This window comes from Petaurus breviceps, unplaced genomic scaffold (genome assembly GCF_028583685.1).
Source record: "Petaurus breviceps papuanus isolate PSGF00001 unplaced genomic scaffold, PetGlider_PUasm1.0 91133, whole genome shotgun sequence".
NCBI lineage: Eukaryota > Metazoa > Chordata > Mammalia > Diprotodontia > Petauridae > Petaurus > Petaurus breviceps.
The window spans coordinates 40,190,607-40,205,845 of NW_027187419.1; the positions used below are offsets into that span (position 1 = coordinate 40,190,607).

General features: G+C 41.0%; 1 protein-coding gene and 1 long non-coding RNA gene across 2 annotated transcripts in view; both read right to left on the reverse strand.

Moving 5' to 3' along the window:
• Positions 1 to 15,239, reverse strand: part of KIRREL3 (kirre like nephrin family adhesion molecule 3) — a 781,784-nt gene that overhangs the window by 669,166 nt on the left and 97,379 nt on the right. The gene's annotated exons all lie outside the window — the stretch shown is intronic.
• LOC138154982 (uncharacterized) lies at positions 7,471 to 11,093 on the reverse strand. Its single transcript, XR_011166727.1, has 2 exons — positions 10,479 to 11,093; positions 7,471 to 9,219 (listed from the first exon to the last, which is right to left on the reverse strand). It is a non-coding gene; the product is annotated as an uncharacterized lncRNA (long non-coding RNA).

The window sequence follows — 15,239 nt, forward strand, 5'->3', positions numbered from 1 at the left end:
AATGTGCTACGTGCAGGACATTGATTGGACTGAAGGTGATACACAATATAGATATCCTTGCCTTAATGAAGTTTATATTAGGGAGGCATGATATATGTATATATATATATATATATATATATATACACACACACACACACACACACACACACACACACACACACATAGGTATATATTATATATGTGTGTATGTCTATATGTATATACACACTATATATACACATGCATTCATATATACACACATATACACATATACATATATAACTATAACACATAATTAGCCCATGAGATGGGCAAAGCAAAATGAGAAATGAGGGTGTGTGTGTGTGTGTGTGTGTGTATGTGTGTGATATGTTACCTGTGGAGAAATCAAGGAAGTCTTCATGGAGGAAATGAAATGGGAATTGGGCTTTCAACATCAGGCAGGAATTCAATAGGCCAACTGGTCAAGTATTTCTAAGCTTTTGTTACTGTTCAATTATTTCAGTCATGTCTGACTCTTCATGACCCCATGTGGGATTTTCTTGGCAAAGAGACTGAAGTGGTTTACCATTTCCTTCTCCAGCTCATTTTATAGATGAGGAAAGCAAGGCAAGCAGGGTTAAGTGACTTTTCCAGGGTCATACAGTTGGTATGCATCTGAAGTCACATTTGAACTCAGGAGTCTTCCTGATGTCAGGCTCAGCACTCTATCTACTGCACCACCTAGTCATCCCATTTCTAAACTAAGGACTGCCTATTTATCAGCTTAGAAGGCCAGTCCTACTCAGCATCCCTGAAGGGGAAGAATATCATTCAGAGACAAAAAGACACATAATCTCATGACACCTGCATTTCAAGTAGAAACTAACTCAGAAATTCTATGCACAAAACCTGTTTGGATGCTGGATGATGCTAAAGCCCCACTGTGTCCTCTCACATCTCCTGGATGCCAGCAGGCACTATGGCCAGACCCAACCGTCATTAGCATGGAGCGTCATCCCACAGCTAAGTGTCTTTACCCCTAAAGAGGTGAAGGCAGGATTCCTTGGCTGAGCACTGATCACAGCCACCTGCTCCTCTCATAGCCTCCCTTTTATAGTCAAACCCAATAATTAAAATCACTCCCATTAAGCTAGTATGGTAGACTCAATAAACCAAGGGCAAGTTTATGGATCTGAAGGCTAGAAAGTGCTTTAAACCTTGGCAATTCTGGCCAGGGTGGAGAATAGCAATTAGAATAATTAACAACCAGGTCCTTGATTTGTAGCCACCACCCAGGGCCAACAGCAGAACAAGGACTGCTTGTGACTCTGGCTGGAACTGATAACAGACTTAGGGTTTCAGTATTCTAGCTGCCGGGGCTGCAATGGGGGAGCTTGTGCTCAGGTATAGAGGAACAAACTGTCCTGGGGCTCTGTGACTTCTCCCAGGTAGTGGGATGAAGCTTCATGGATTGTCAAAGACATCATTTCCCTGGTGCTTTCATAAGGACAGTGATAAATAAACAGATGGGGTTGCACTGCAGCCTGATTGGCTAATCAGAAGCCTTGATGTTGTAAGGTTTCCAAAGAGGAGAGGATGAGGCCACTAACCAGCAATGCTGCTATTGGAGCAAGACTTGGGCAGGTGCTGGGTCTATTCAGGAATGGCCTAAAGCCCATGTTTGGGCATTGCCTCTCAAGTGCAATGGGCACATATGAAAGTCAGAGAGAGGGCAAGGAGGACTGGTGACCTACTCTGCAGTGTTTGGAATGGCAGAACCGTGAGAGGAAAGGGAGTCTCTTTAGAGAGGTCCAGGCAAACACACATAACATATTTGGGAAGTCAGTGAATAGCATTCTCTGATGGAGTGGAAGTTAGTATAGGAGAAAAGTGGATTATAAGCTGGGAGAGCTGGGTTAAGGCTAGTGTACAAAGGACTTGAGAATTTATGGGATAGGCAATGGGGTGCTATTGAAGGGGGTAAAGTAGGGGAGTGACATAAGGAAAGCAGTATTACAATACAAGGCCCAAGGGCAGCACAAGATGATGAAATCCATACCAGCTATTAACTACCTGGGATCTTGGCCAAGTCACTTCAGCTCTCTGGGCCTCACTTTCCTCACCTGTGAAAAATGAAAGGCTAGACTAGATGACGTTCATGTTCAGTTGTTTCAGTCGTGTCTGGCTACTCATGGCCTCATTTGGAGTTTTCTTAGCAAAGATACAGCAGTGGCTTGCCGTTTCATTCTCCAGTTCATTTTACAGATGAGGAACTGAGGCAGAGTTAAATGACTTGCCCAGGTGTCTGAGGCCAGATTTGAACTTAGGAAGATTCCTGATTCTAAACTCAGTGCTCTATTCACTGCACCATCTAGCTGCCCCTTGGACTATATGAATTCTGCATCAAAATAAAGCTCTGATAGCTTGAAACCACACTAAGACATTTAGGACCCCCTATAAAATCTTAGTGGAAAAAAATATTGCAATCAAATAAATCTGAATTCCCTAAACTTCCCCATAGCACCCACTAGCTGTGAGAGTTTGGGTCAGTTAATTTGTTTCTCTGGGCTTCATTTTTTTTTTACTCTGTCAAATAACGGAATTATCCTAGATGAACTCTGAGGTCTCTCATAGCTCTAACATTCTATGATGCTGAAGGAGGCATAATTTTAGCACTTGATTTCCATCCTGTCTTGAAAACTCCAGTTCAGTTATTTAACCATTTTGTCCTGATCCTCTCAGTTGAGAACAGAAGGATTTTCATGTCTATTATCCATCTTATCCTCTGTGAATTCCCATATGATTAAATAGACTTGTACTTAAATGGAAGGTCAAAAATGTACTTCAAATCCAAATGAAAAAAAAAGTACTAGTAAGATAATATCTATGTTTAGAATTAACAGCACCTCAGTCCTGCTCCCAGTACAAGGTCATTGTGAAGAAAGTGCTCTGTAAACTGTAAAGCACTTTTGATATAAGAGCGATCCTTGTGAATAACACAGAGGTGATTGTGCTTTTGGGAGAAATAGCTCGTTAGCAGTATCCTTGCCATGGATGGAGAACCTTGGACCTATGTACACAGAATATTAATAGTTCAGTTTAACAATTTGTCAACCATTTGTAAAGTGTCTATTGTGTGAAGAATATTGTGTTAATACTAACAGATAGCATTTATATAGTGTTTTAAAAATTTGCAAACGTTTTTCAAATATAATTACATTTTATTCTCATAAAATCCCTGGAAGATAGGTACTATTATAGTCCTCACTTTATAGATAGAGAATCTGAGGCAGTTAGAAGTTAAGTGACTTGTCCAAGTACAGATAGGTACTGTGTGAAAGCAGATTTGAATTGAGGTCTAGACCCCAAACTCTATCCACTGCGCTATCTAGCTTGCTGCCTCTGTGCTAGGAAGTGAAGGGGGGAAACAATCCCTTCCCTCATGAAGTTTATAATCTAGTAGGGGAACACTATATAAATACAAATAACACTCTAGGAATCTTATAGGTAAAAAAAATGACAAATATGCCAGAAAGAGGCAAGGAAAGTGTTATATGAGATCCAAAGTAGGGAAAGGTCAATAGTAAATGGATTGTATGATAGAAAGAACATTGACTACACAGGTAGAGGACCTGGGTTCTTAGCTATGTTATTTACTATCTGTATGACCTTGGACAAATTTCTTAACTTTTCTGGGCCTCAGTTTCCTTACTAGTACAAGCAGAGGATTGGAGTAGGTGACCTCCCTTCCATCTTTTTTTTTTTTTACTGTGCTAAATTTAATATATTTTAAAAGAAAATTTATCTGCAATAGATTCATAGCTTCATATAAAATTCCTATTTTCTAGCTTTCTTTGAATATGTAAATATTCATGTTTGTTGATGATTTTCTAGTTCATAATTTAAAACATTTTTCTAAGAAATGCCAAATTGGTTTTTTTTGTATTACAAATGAAGCTCCCTTTCAACTGAAGATCTAAGATTCTATAATCAAATAATTTTATGATTTAGGGAAGATTTTTTGTAGAGGATGACATTTAAGCTAGGTTTTAAAAGATGGGCAAGGATTTAACAGGCAGAATAGGGATAGAGAGTGTATTCCAAGCAGAAGGACCATCCTGAGCAAAGGCACAGGGGCCTGAAAGTATGGGGGTAGGTGAAGGACACAGTAAGTAATACAGTTTGCCTAGAACATCATTTATGGCATAATATGAGATAAGGCTGGAAAGGTAGAAAGGCATCGGATTTGCAGAGGATTTTGAATGCCATTTAAAGGAGTTTCTTTTTCCTTATTAGGCAACAGGGAGCCATTAAAAGGATTTTAAGTAGAAAAGTGATATTACATGATCAATACATAAGGAAGACAAGTCTGGCAGTGGGGTTAAGCATGGTTTGAGGGAAAGCTGTAGTAGAGATGGGAAGACTCATTAGGAGGCTGTTGCAATAATCCAGGCATATGGCAATGAGGACATATGTGGGATGGTGAAAGTGGGAGTAGGAAAGAGGGGATGGATGAAAGACAAGTTGTAGAGAAAGAATTGACAGTCTTTAGGTAGAGGAAAAATGGACAGTCTTTCCATTTGATGGAAAACAAAGCAAGGGGAAGAGTCCAAGGTAAGGCTAAAGTTTTGAACTTGGAAGAACAGATAGCATTGATAGAAAAAAATTAAGTGAAAATGAAGAGCACATTTCTGGGGAAAGATAAGAAGTCTGGTTTTGGACCAGTTGAATTTGAAGTCCTGGTACGATACATAGGTAGAGGGATGTCCTACAGGGAACTGAAGCTTTGAGCCTGGAGCTCAGGACTGGAGGCATGGATGCAGGAGCTATTAGTATAGAGATAATAGTTAAAACAGGGCAGCTAGGTGGCCAAGTGGGTAGAGCACTGGGCTTGGAATTAGGAAGACTCATCTTCCTGAGTTTAAATCCAGGCTTCCAACACTTACTAGCTCTGTGATCCTGGGGAAATCATTTAAACCTGTTCCTTATCTGTAAAATGAACTGGAGAAGGAAATGGCAAACCACTGCAGTATCTCCACTAAGAAAACCCCAAAATGGAGTCATGAAGAGTTGGACACAACTGAAATGGCTGAACACAAACAGAACAATTAAAGCTCTAGGAATGAGTAAGATCGCTAAGGGTGAAAATGAAGATAGAGAGGAGAGAAGAGGGCTGAGAACAGAACTTTGGGGAGTACCCATTTTAAATAGTCAAGAAAAGGCCAAGGAGGCAACAAAGGAGACACAGAAGTACTTACAGAAATAAGAGGTGAACTGAGAAAACGGGCGGTCTTGGAAGGTGAAGAGAAAAAAGGACAGAGTAGGCAGAAGCAATCAGCAGTGTCAGATTTTGCACAAAGATCAAGGAAGGGGACAACTGAAACAGGCAGCTAGATTGGTTAATTAAGAGGTCACTGGTAAATTTCCAAAAAGCAGTTTTGCTAGACTCATGGGGATGGAAGGCAGATTATAAAGGGTTGAGGAGAGTATGTGGTGAGAAAAGTGGAGGCATTAGGATGGGAGAAGAGCTTCATTGCCTGGATCTTTTGGCAGGCTCCTCTGGGTACCACGTTGACAGGTTCTATGACAATGCCAGTGGGTCAGGATATTGATAAATCCTCTGGCCTAGTCAGAGTCTCACCACTGACAGGAGGTTAAAAAGAGCAGATTCTATTTCCATTTGATTCATAGCCAAGTTGGTTTATTGCTGGTGTAGGGCTTTATGGTAGAAAGACACTCTCCACTATTTGGCTACTTCTCCAGAATTAGGCTCTCACCAACTCCAGCTCACCTGTTTCCCTTTCTCACTTCCCCTCCTTCCTCACCCTCTCTTCATTGCTGACTATACCAATAATGCACTCTTTTCTTCCATTTATTTATCACTATAAGATGCATCTCTAACTCTCCAGAGACCTGGTGGTTAGACAAAGAGATGCACAGTCACTATAACAGCTGAAATTCATTGAGCTGATGAACAAAAGGCAGAGTTAAATCTCTTTAATGCAAGCACTCTCTTCTCACAATAGAGCCAAGTCAATGGGAGCTGAATTTGGATACTCCAATGGGAGCAACCCATTCAAGGCTGTGAAGTCTCAGCTTTTTTTTTTCTTTTTTTTTCTACCCAGGCAATGCCTCTGCTTGGGTCCCTGGTGATTATTCAGTGGAAGACTAGGGTTATCTGAAATACAGAGGGCCCTCCGCAGCTGCTAAAAATCCCAGGCACCAGTTGTTTAGTAGGATTATGGTATTAATCAATTTGCACTGAGGGACAAGTTTGATTTCTACTATAAGTGAGAAGACTTGCCTGAAATACTCCTTACTTTGTTATTTCCTTCCAGTAAGACAGAGCCAAAGCAGAGAATGACCTTCACCTCGCCTAGATCCAGGGATGTGCTGGTAAATCTTTAGCAACCTGTTCTTCCAAAATGAGTCAGTGTCAGCTGGCTCCAGCCTTCCTCTATGTCAGACCTTGTAACCTTGTACAATACTTTCCTTTGCATTCCTCTCAGATACTTTTGGGGTATTTACCTATCCATTTTGGTGCCATCCCCTAATAGATTATAAACTCCAAAGTGGCAGGCAGTATATCTAATCTAAACATTTTATCTTCCTCTGGTACCTGGAACCTTTTATCTGCACATTGTAGGTGATTCATAACTATTTGTTGATTAATCAATTGAAACTGAGGGAAACTCTGAAAGAGTTATGAGAATGCGGCTGCTGTACTCCCAGATGTAAAATGCTCTTCCTCCCACCCCTTTCTCAAGCCAAGCCACTGCTTCCCTGCTGAGTTCTCTGTACTCTTTCTGATTGATTGGGCTGCCACTGTGCACTCATCACTGCCCTGGTGACTTCAACATCTCTTTTCCCCTCCCCTTCCTATTAGTCTTTCTTTGATGATATGAAGAAAAACTCAACATAGTCCTCTCTCCTGAAGAGCATGGACATCCATTGTGTTTATGGGCAAAAACACCTGTACATGCACAAAAAAAGTGAGAAGAGCCCTGGAAATCCTGCAGGAGAAGGTCAGGGTGGTCTTCAGCTGCTGCTGCTGATAGCGAAAGCCAACCAAGCAATAACTTGGATAAGGAGAGAGCTGGGGTGAGGAGCATTTCACATTTGGGTGCATTGCAGCCCCCCCTTCCTGTAACCTTCTCAGACTCTCTCCTAGTTTTAATTAATCAGCAAATACTTATGAAGTACTTTTACTTTAAATTTTACAAAACATGCTGCCAAAATGATGAAGGAGATATGTTGTCTCAGAGACACCTGGAAAGATGTATGAACTAATGCAGTGAGGTGAGTAGAACCAGGAGGACAATTTACACAATAACAATAACATTGTGCAAATAAACAACTTTGAAAGACATCAGGACTCTGATCAATGCAGGGATCAATCATGGCTCCAGAGGACTCATGATGAAACATGCCACCCACCTCCTGACAATAAAAGTGATGGGCTCAGAGTAAAGACATACGTACTTTTTTGGACAAAGACATGACCAATTTTTTTTTTGCTTGTCTATATGTATTTATTACAAGGGTAGGAGAGAGAAAAGGCAGATTTTGGTGAATTGAAAGAAAAATTAAAGAAACAAAAGCAGTTTGCCCATGTCATCTCCTCCTCATCATGATAGCTATCATTTATATAACCTTTTAAGCTCTGAAGACTTCTTTGTTGTCTCATTTAATCCTCACAATAGCGCTTCAGTTATTATTATATTATTACCTCCATTTTACAGATGTGAAAACTGAGATGGAGAACTCTGATGATTTACTCAAGGTCACAGAACTAGTAAGTGACTAAGGTAGGATTTGAACTCAAGTCTTCTTGACTCAAGGGCCAGTATTATTCACCCTGCCATCTACCCGGTCTAATTTCTCAACAACCCCATGACACATATATACATATGCATGTAAAGTCATGCAGATGGGATGTGTGTGAGGCAGGATTTTAATGTCTGTCTTATTCATTAATTTTTTTAATGTCTGTCTTATTCATTAAACCACAGGGACATTTTGTTAGAAAAACTTGAGAACCTCTGTTCTACTAAAATGCATTCTCTTTCCTCCTTCCTTCTGTATAGCAGAAAAAGAGATTATTATGTAGGAACAACAATATAAAACTGTAGTCTAGGTCTGGAAAGCTCATAGAAGTACTTCTTTTTGGCAGGTCTCACCTGACAGATCCCATTATCACATGCCAGTCACTGCAAAGTTCTACCCTTCCTTTCCTGTTGCTGGTGCTTTCTGGGTTTCAAGGGCATGTGTCCTGCCTGGGTGAGAGTAGTCTAGGAATGCCTGTTGACAAGCCTGAGCTCTCTATAGATAGGTCTCTGATTTCCTTGAGGATATAGGCTTCTACTGGTGGTGGGGGTGAGTGTGAGTGAGGCAGCTTGAGAATTGGAGGTTGGGAACAAAAGAACAGGGTGGGTAAATTACCCACAGATGAAATTATAGGAAACCGATTATAGTAGATTGGTGGGATTTGGGAATTAAAATAAAGGGACTGAAAGAGATGAGCTAGGCTCAGGGAGAAGACTGAGCTGGGGAGCAGATGTCTGCAACTGGGAGCCTGCCCAGCCCTGCCCTCTCCTCCCTGGCATGATGTCTTCCTGCTGACAGTGACTGCCAAGCATCCAGCTTCATTTGCGACTGGGCCCCAGTTGCCACCAATGTACCCAAGCCCCTGCCAGTGATTCAGTTAATGTGAGAGATTAAAGTTGTCTCTCTGGCTTCATCCTCTCATTTCTTTCACTCTCCCTTGGTGTCACAAGTACTCCCTATCTCTCTTTCAGGGCCCCAGGACATTGGTGGCTTTGCATCTGTTCCAGTGCCTGCTAGAAATAAGCCTTTCTTCCCCCTCTCCATCCTGGCACGTTGAACCTCAGAGGTCTAGTTCAGCTCTCAAACTATCCAGCCTGCATTTGATCTGTGACCGTCAGAGAACCACTCTGTCTAGATTGATGGAGAACAGAAAGCCTTGGGTTTGCAATAAGCATGCGCTAGGAGGCCATTTATTTTTGTTGTTGTTCATTTGAGTCCATTTGAAATTCAGGAATACTATGCTTTAAGCAAGATTTTTATTTGTTTTTTATTTTTCAAATCTTGCTAGACCGAAGGGGCATTTCCCATGGCTTGGTCAAGGATCCAGGACTCTCCAAATTCTTGTTTCTTGCCTGTATGACATGTTAGATGCCAGTAAAATGTAAATCTCTTGAAGGCAGGTAAGATTTCATTTTTCACTTTGCATATCTGAAACCAAGAATAATAACTGGTATGGAGTAGGTGCTTAATAAATTAACAAATGTTTGTTGAATTGACCTAAATGTTGTTCTACTACTCTACTTACATTTTTCATCTGTAAATCAATGTTTTCTACCTACCACTTTGGGGCACACAGCACAGGACTGTGGGATCTTGTATAAAACTTCACATACACACATTGTCTTATTCGATAGAATATAAGCTACTTGAGGGCAAAGACTGTTTCACTTTGTCTTTGAATCCTCGGAATGGCACCCGACACAAGGCAGGCATTTCAATGCTTATTGCCTGACTGAACGATTTAACAGCAGGGAAAACCTTTCAGTTGGTGGACTCTTGGAGACCAGTGTGCCTATGTCTTTCAGAGCCACTGTGAAGCTCTGGGACACCCTGATGCTCCTCTCAGACCGAGATCAAGGTCTCTGTGTTCTTGATGAGATGCAAAAACTCTATCCCCTTAGGTCTAAAAATGGCAGCTTTCCCTCCTGGTGTCCTCCTATGTCCACCAGAGGATTTGGGTCTTCATAGTAATGTATGACAAAATAAATACCTGTGGGCCACTGGGAATTATTGCATTAATAATATGTACATTTAGGAAAAGCAACATTGACAAATGTTCCTCATTGTGCTTCTCCTTCATTTCTGACCCTAGGCAGCTGCCTTCTTTGTCTACCCCTATTCCCAGCTCTGCTCTCTATCTCCCAAGGTACCTCTGGGATCAAAGTCATAATATGCAAAATGGAGGGACTGTTTATTTACCCTCACAAGCTATGTCTCCATCAAGTGAAAACACAACTTGAGCTCCACCATCCAGCCTTAATTCATGTCTCCAAATGCCCTGATTCCCTCCTTTAAGAGAATTCCTAATCTTTCCCTCTTGCTTTGTTGGTGCAGACACTTGCCCTCATAACATTGCTGCCAGAACCCATTCCTTTGAGGGCAATGAAAACTATCTGGCCTGTACCTGAGCTGAGCTGCAAAACCCTCTGTGGTATTTTCCTCTCCCACCAAGCTGTCCTGTAGTTTGGATGCTATGCACATCCAGGCAGCAGGGAAACATGCCGATACTTGGGTGGCTTCTGAATGCAGAAAAGGGTGAAAAGAAAAAAGGAAACCAGAGAGTGATGACTGAGTCAGAAGTTTTTTCTAAATTGCTATAGATTTCAACCCCCCAACCCTGGCCATTTTTGTCAGGGTGAGGGGAGCAAGGCAGTAAAGGAGAAAATGAAAAATAGATTATTACCTACCTCGGGCTGAGCCCCCCTTTCCATCATGGGCTGTGGTTGCTGTCTTCTGCAGCCTATCTGCATGTTAAAAGCTGAAGGATGAGGTAGGCCAACTATTGACAACCAAGCTCAGATTATAGGTTACTTGGATCCTGGAAGATGGAATCAATTAGAATGGAGCTTTCAGCTGGCCAGGTGAATTATCTTTTGAATGATTTTTCTTTTCCTTCCAGTATCCAAAATATTCTAAATACAGCTGAGATGAGGGCTATTCAATGACTGAAAGGCAGAACCACCCACTAGGGCAAATGAGAGGGGGTGGGAAAAAGCAAAGAGAAATCCCAGAGACAAAAACTTGGAACAAAACGAAAACTGTCTCTCAGCATTTTCAGCTGAGGAGTTACTGATGCTTTACAGATATTTTCAAATGAGACCTGTCAGCCCTTTGTGAAGTCTTATGGGACCCATTTTAAAGAAGCATGTGGAAAGACCCTGAAGAATAGTCACACTTCAGCATAGCTAGGGCCAAGATTGGCATTGGTTTTAGAAGAAAACTAAAAGTTTAACCTCCCAGAAGACAGGACCAGTAGATAATGGATCTTCCTTCTCCCTGCTGGGCCATGATACTGGGAAATTGCCTTCGTGATGGAGTCTTAGCAACCTCCTTTTTTAAAGTCTGAGTTTATCAGAATAAAAGAATTGGTTTAAAAAAATCTAAATCCAGGGGAACGGAGAGAGGGAGAGGAGGGAGGGAAGGGAGAAAGAGAGAGAGAGAGAATATATATATATATATACATATATATATATATATATAGACAGAGAGAGAGACAGAGAGACAGAGAGAGACAGAGAGAGAGAGACAGAGAGAGAGAGAGAGAGAGAGAGAGAGACAGAGAGAGAGAGAGACAGAGAGACAGAGAGAGAGATTTTACTGATAAAGTCATCCAGATTCAGAATTTTCTGACTTCTTCAAACACTTCCAAGACAAACAAAACAAACAGTACACAACCACTCCTCCCAGGAAAGCCAGCTCAGCCCACTTTATTTGCAGAGACCCAGACCTCCAGCAGGGGAGGAGTGAGTCACCCATGCCTTGGAAACAAAGAATAAACCTGCCATTGGGATCCCCCTGGGTTAGCAAAGTTCCTCTAGAATCTATTCATGGCTTTCTCTTTACTCTCATCAAACTGCACATTTGCCTGAGAGCAATTTCCTACTAACCATAACTCAACCTTGGAAAATGCCCCTTGATGCTTTCTTTTCAGTCCTGAATTTCCATTTGGTTTTAAGTAACAACATGTGACCTGAACAAAGACATGAAATGAGGGAATGAAAAGTGGCGGCCCCTCCCCCACCCTCTCTAACATCAAATACATGGTGGCAGGGGGGAGATTTGGGGGGTGAAAGTGGGTAATTTGTTCATTCCTTTTATTTTTATGGAACACTTCACTTACTTTCAGCATAATTATTGTTGTACTTTTTGCTGTTTCCCATTTGCTCTTAAAAAAATTTCACTCCCCCCCATTTTTCTTAATGCATTAAAATTAATAACTCGTAACAGTGACCTAATTTGCCTTTAGTTCTATAAGAATGGGTTTTCTTTTTTTTTTTTTCCTCTCAGATCCTGAAAAAACTCTTGACGTGTTACTGTGGTAACAGGAACAGCTCAGAAAGTTCATGAATGAAGGCCATTTAGTTCCTCCAAAGACATCTCCTCTGCCCACCCTTGCCATATTTGAACCTACCACTCAAGGCCTGCTAGACAGTTGACTCCTGCATTCAATCTTTGAAATCAGCTGCTCTCCCCAATTCCCTGCTTGTGTCTGTCACAACATTGCCTGACCTAGAGTATGGATTCAAGAGGACATTTGGTATTTCTCTTCAGCTTTCCAGAACTGTTGTCAGAGACCTTTTCCTTATTTCTTCATGATGTCTTCCCTCATAAATGTTTTTTTCAAGACATCTCTAAGTTTCAAACTCTTTCTCCTTCCCTTATCCTTGTCTCTCCATGCCAGCCCCAACCCTATCATTCCTTATCATGATTGCTAAGGAATTTTAGCCTTGAATGGGGAATATAACGACATGAAGATAAGAGTCATGCATTGGAACCTCATTGAGACAGTGCTGGATTTAAAGTCATGGGACCTGGCTTCAAATCATAGTCCTTAGGACCTCAGGCAAATCAGTTTCCTCATCTGTAACATAAGGCTGTTGGACTACATGAGCTTCTATCTCAAAATTTGGAATCCTATGATTCCCGGTCCCTCCATGTGTGTTTCAGGATCAGAAGTTGTTTTGTAACAAGGTCATTTCAGCACTTTAGCAACTAAGCTTGCTTCATGATGTTCCAGATGGAACCACTTGGTAGCAAGCTCCTTTTATTCTGGAAAGTGTTACAGTGAAATTCCTAGTTACTGAGACAGCACCATCCTATCAAGCAGTTCAGATTGGTAGACAAGCATATGTCTACCCTCTTCCCATCACTGGGGTGACAGTCACTAATTTCCAGAGGGAGGCACATATATATTCTGGGGGGGGAGGGGTCTGGTAAATGTGCATGTGCCAAAGGATGCTAGTGTAAAGATTTGATTTCTAATGCCACTTGGAGAAGGAAATTGATCATTACCCATAACAGAAAGCAAGCAAGGAAGGAAAAGAACAAGAATGTTTCAAGAAGGCTCTGTATTGATTTTAAAATCCTATCTGACAGGAAAATGATTTGAATCCATTTCCACTTTGTGGCTAAGGTCTGGTGCTTCCTCCACACAATCTCCTGGAGCAGAATTCATCAAGGATCTCCCAGGATGGCACTTTAAACCTGACATGCAAATAACTTCTCACTCATTTGCCTCAGCAAAGTAACCATGTGCTGGGCAAGGAGTGCAACCTGTGCTTGGTGCTCTGTGGGGGAAGACACTTAGACTTACAAGTCAAGAGCCTTATTTACAAATTTTCTTTAAAGTCACAAATTTGTAAACACCATATTTATTCTAACAAGGAAGAGACATCCAAAAATCTTGCCTTTATAGAAAGAAAGCTACTTAAGCAAACTGCAAATAAAACATTCAGTCCACTGCCCCTCTCCTCCCTAGTGCACCCTGGATCTGCTTCATGTACACACACACAGATACACACACAGACACACAGACACACACACACTCCTTGCCTATAGACATCTCTACTCATCCCTGTGGAAGGGCACTGTATATCATCATGTGTTCACTCTCTTTATATGTAAGAATCCTAACTAAGGGTAAAAGGTCTGTACATTTAATTTACTTGTAAGTGAATAGCTAAATGCCTCCTATCAGCTTTAAAAAAAACAACCTATGAATTCATAATTGCTAGAAATTTCACCTCCTGGCCATGCTTATCCTTCTATGGAGTTATTAAAACCCACACAATATGGTCTAATAATTTATTAATAGTCAACGTAAATAGATAACAGCTCACAAAACCATAATAATTATTGCATGTTAAATAATAACGAGAAATTATTTAAGAGGTACTTTGTTGCAAGGGGCAAGGGAAATGTTAAGAGGGGAGAAGTGGCGATACTGATAATACATGGATCACTGCTAGGAGGGGTTAGACAGTCTGTACCACGATAACTCATCAGTTTTTCTCACCCTCCTTGTATGGGGCCATTACCTCTACCTTGAGAAGAGAAAAAATTAACACCCCAACCCCACTTGTTTGACAGTAGAGGGCATCCAACTTAATGAAAAGAGAGCAACTTTTTTTATAAAGGAATTATGTGCAGACATTAGAGCAGTTTGGTTTTCTCTATTAAGAGTAAGTACTTCTCTTTCATTTGACCTTGAGTTTGGGACTCAAAACTTCCATCATCTATCCATAGATAATAAGATCAAAGACCTAGAGGGGAAAAGAAGTAAAGTATAAAACGACTGGAAAGGGGACAGGTTATTAAGAACTTTAAATGCCAAACAGATGACTTTATATTTCATCCTGAGGTCAAACAGGTAGTTAATGACAAAACGATTCCTTTGCCCCCCAGCACCTTTGCCTCCCCCAACCCCTCCCCCCCAATTCTTACTTTCCTTAAAAGGTAGTTAGTGATAGGCCATCAGAAATATCCTCTCTAGGGATTATTTATGCATTCTTTCTGTATGTTCCATAAAATTCCCAAATTAATAAAACATGATTATTAAGCATGTCACTAGAGTCCATGAACGGGCAGGGTACACATTAAGAAGACTACCTATGATTAATTTAACACAGCCCTATTACAGTGAATGGTTCTTCCAGGAATATCTCCTGCTGTTACTAGAAGATATGCTATATTTATCTAGTACATGAGCTTCACAGTTGATGTCAAAGCAGAGTCAATTGGAGCCATTTTGTTTCTAAACTAAACAACATTGACTGACAGAACAAAACATAATACCCTCTGGCTTGGGCAGGTATAGGGATAGAATGTGACACATGCCCTAGCTGTACCAGGCACATAGGTGTGTAGATATACATATTTATCTACCTAATAGACTTATATAATTGTTCATTGTTGTAGTTGAGTTGTTTTAGTCATGTCCAACTCTGTGACCCATTTTGGGGTTTTCTTGGCAAAGACACTAGAATGGTTTGCTGTTTCCTTCTTCACATCATTTGACAGAAGAGGAAACAGAAGCAAGATGGGTTCAGTGACTTGCCCAGGGTCACACAGCTAGTAAGGGTATCCCAAAATCTTGATGCAGTTTTAAGCTATTAAAGCTTAACACACACACACACACACACACACACACACACACACACACACACACA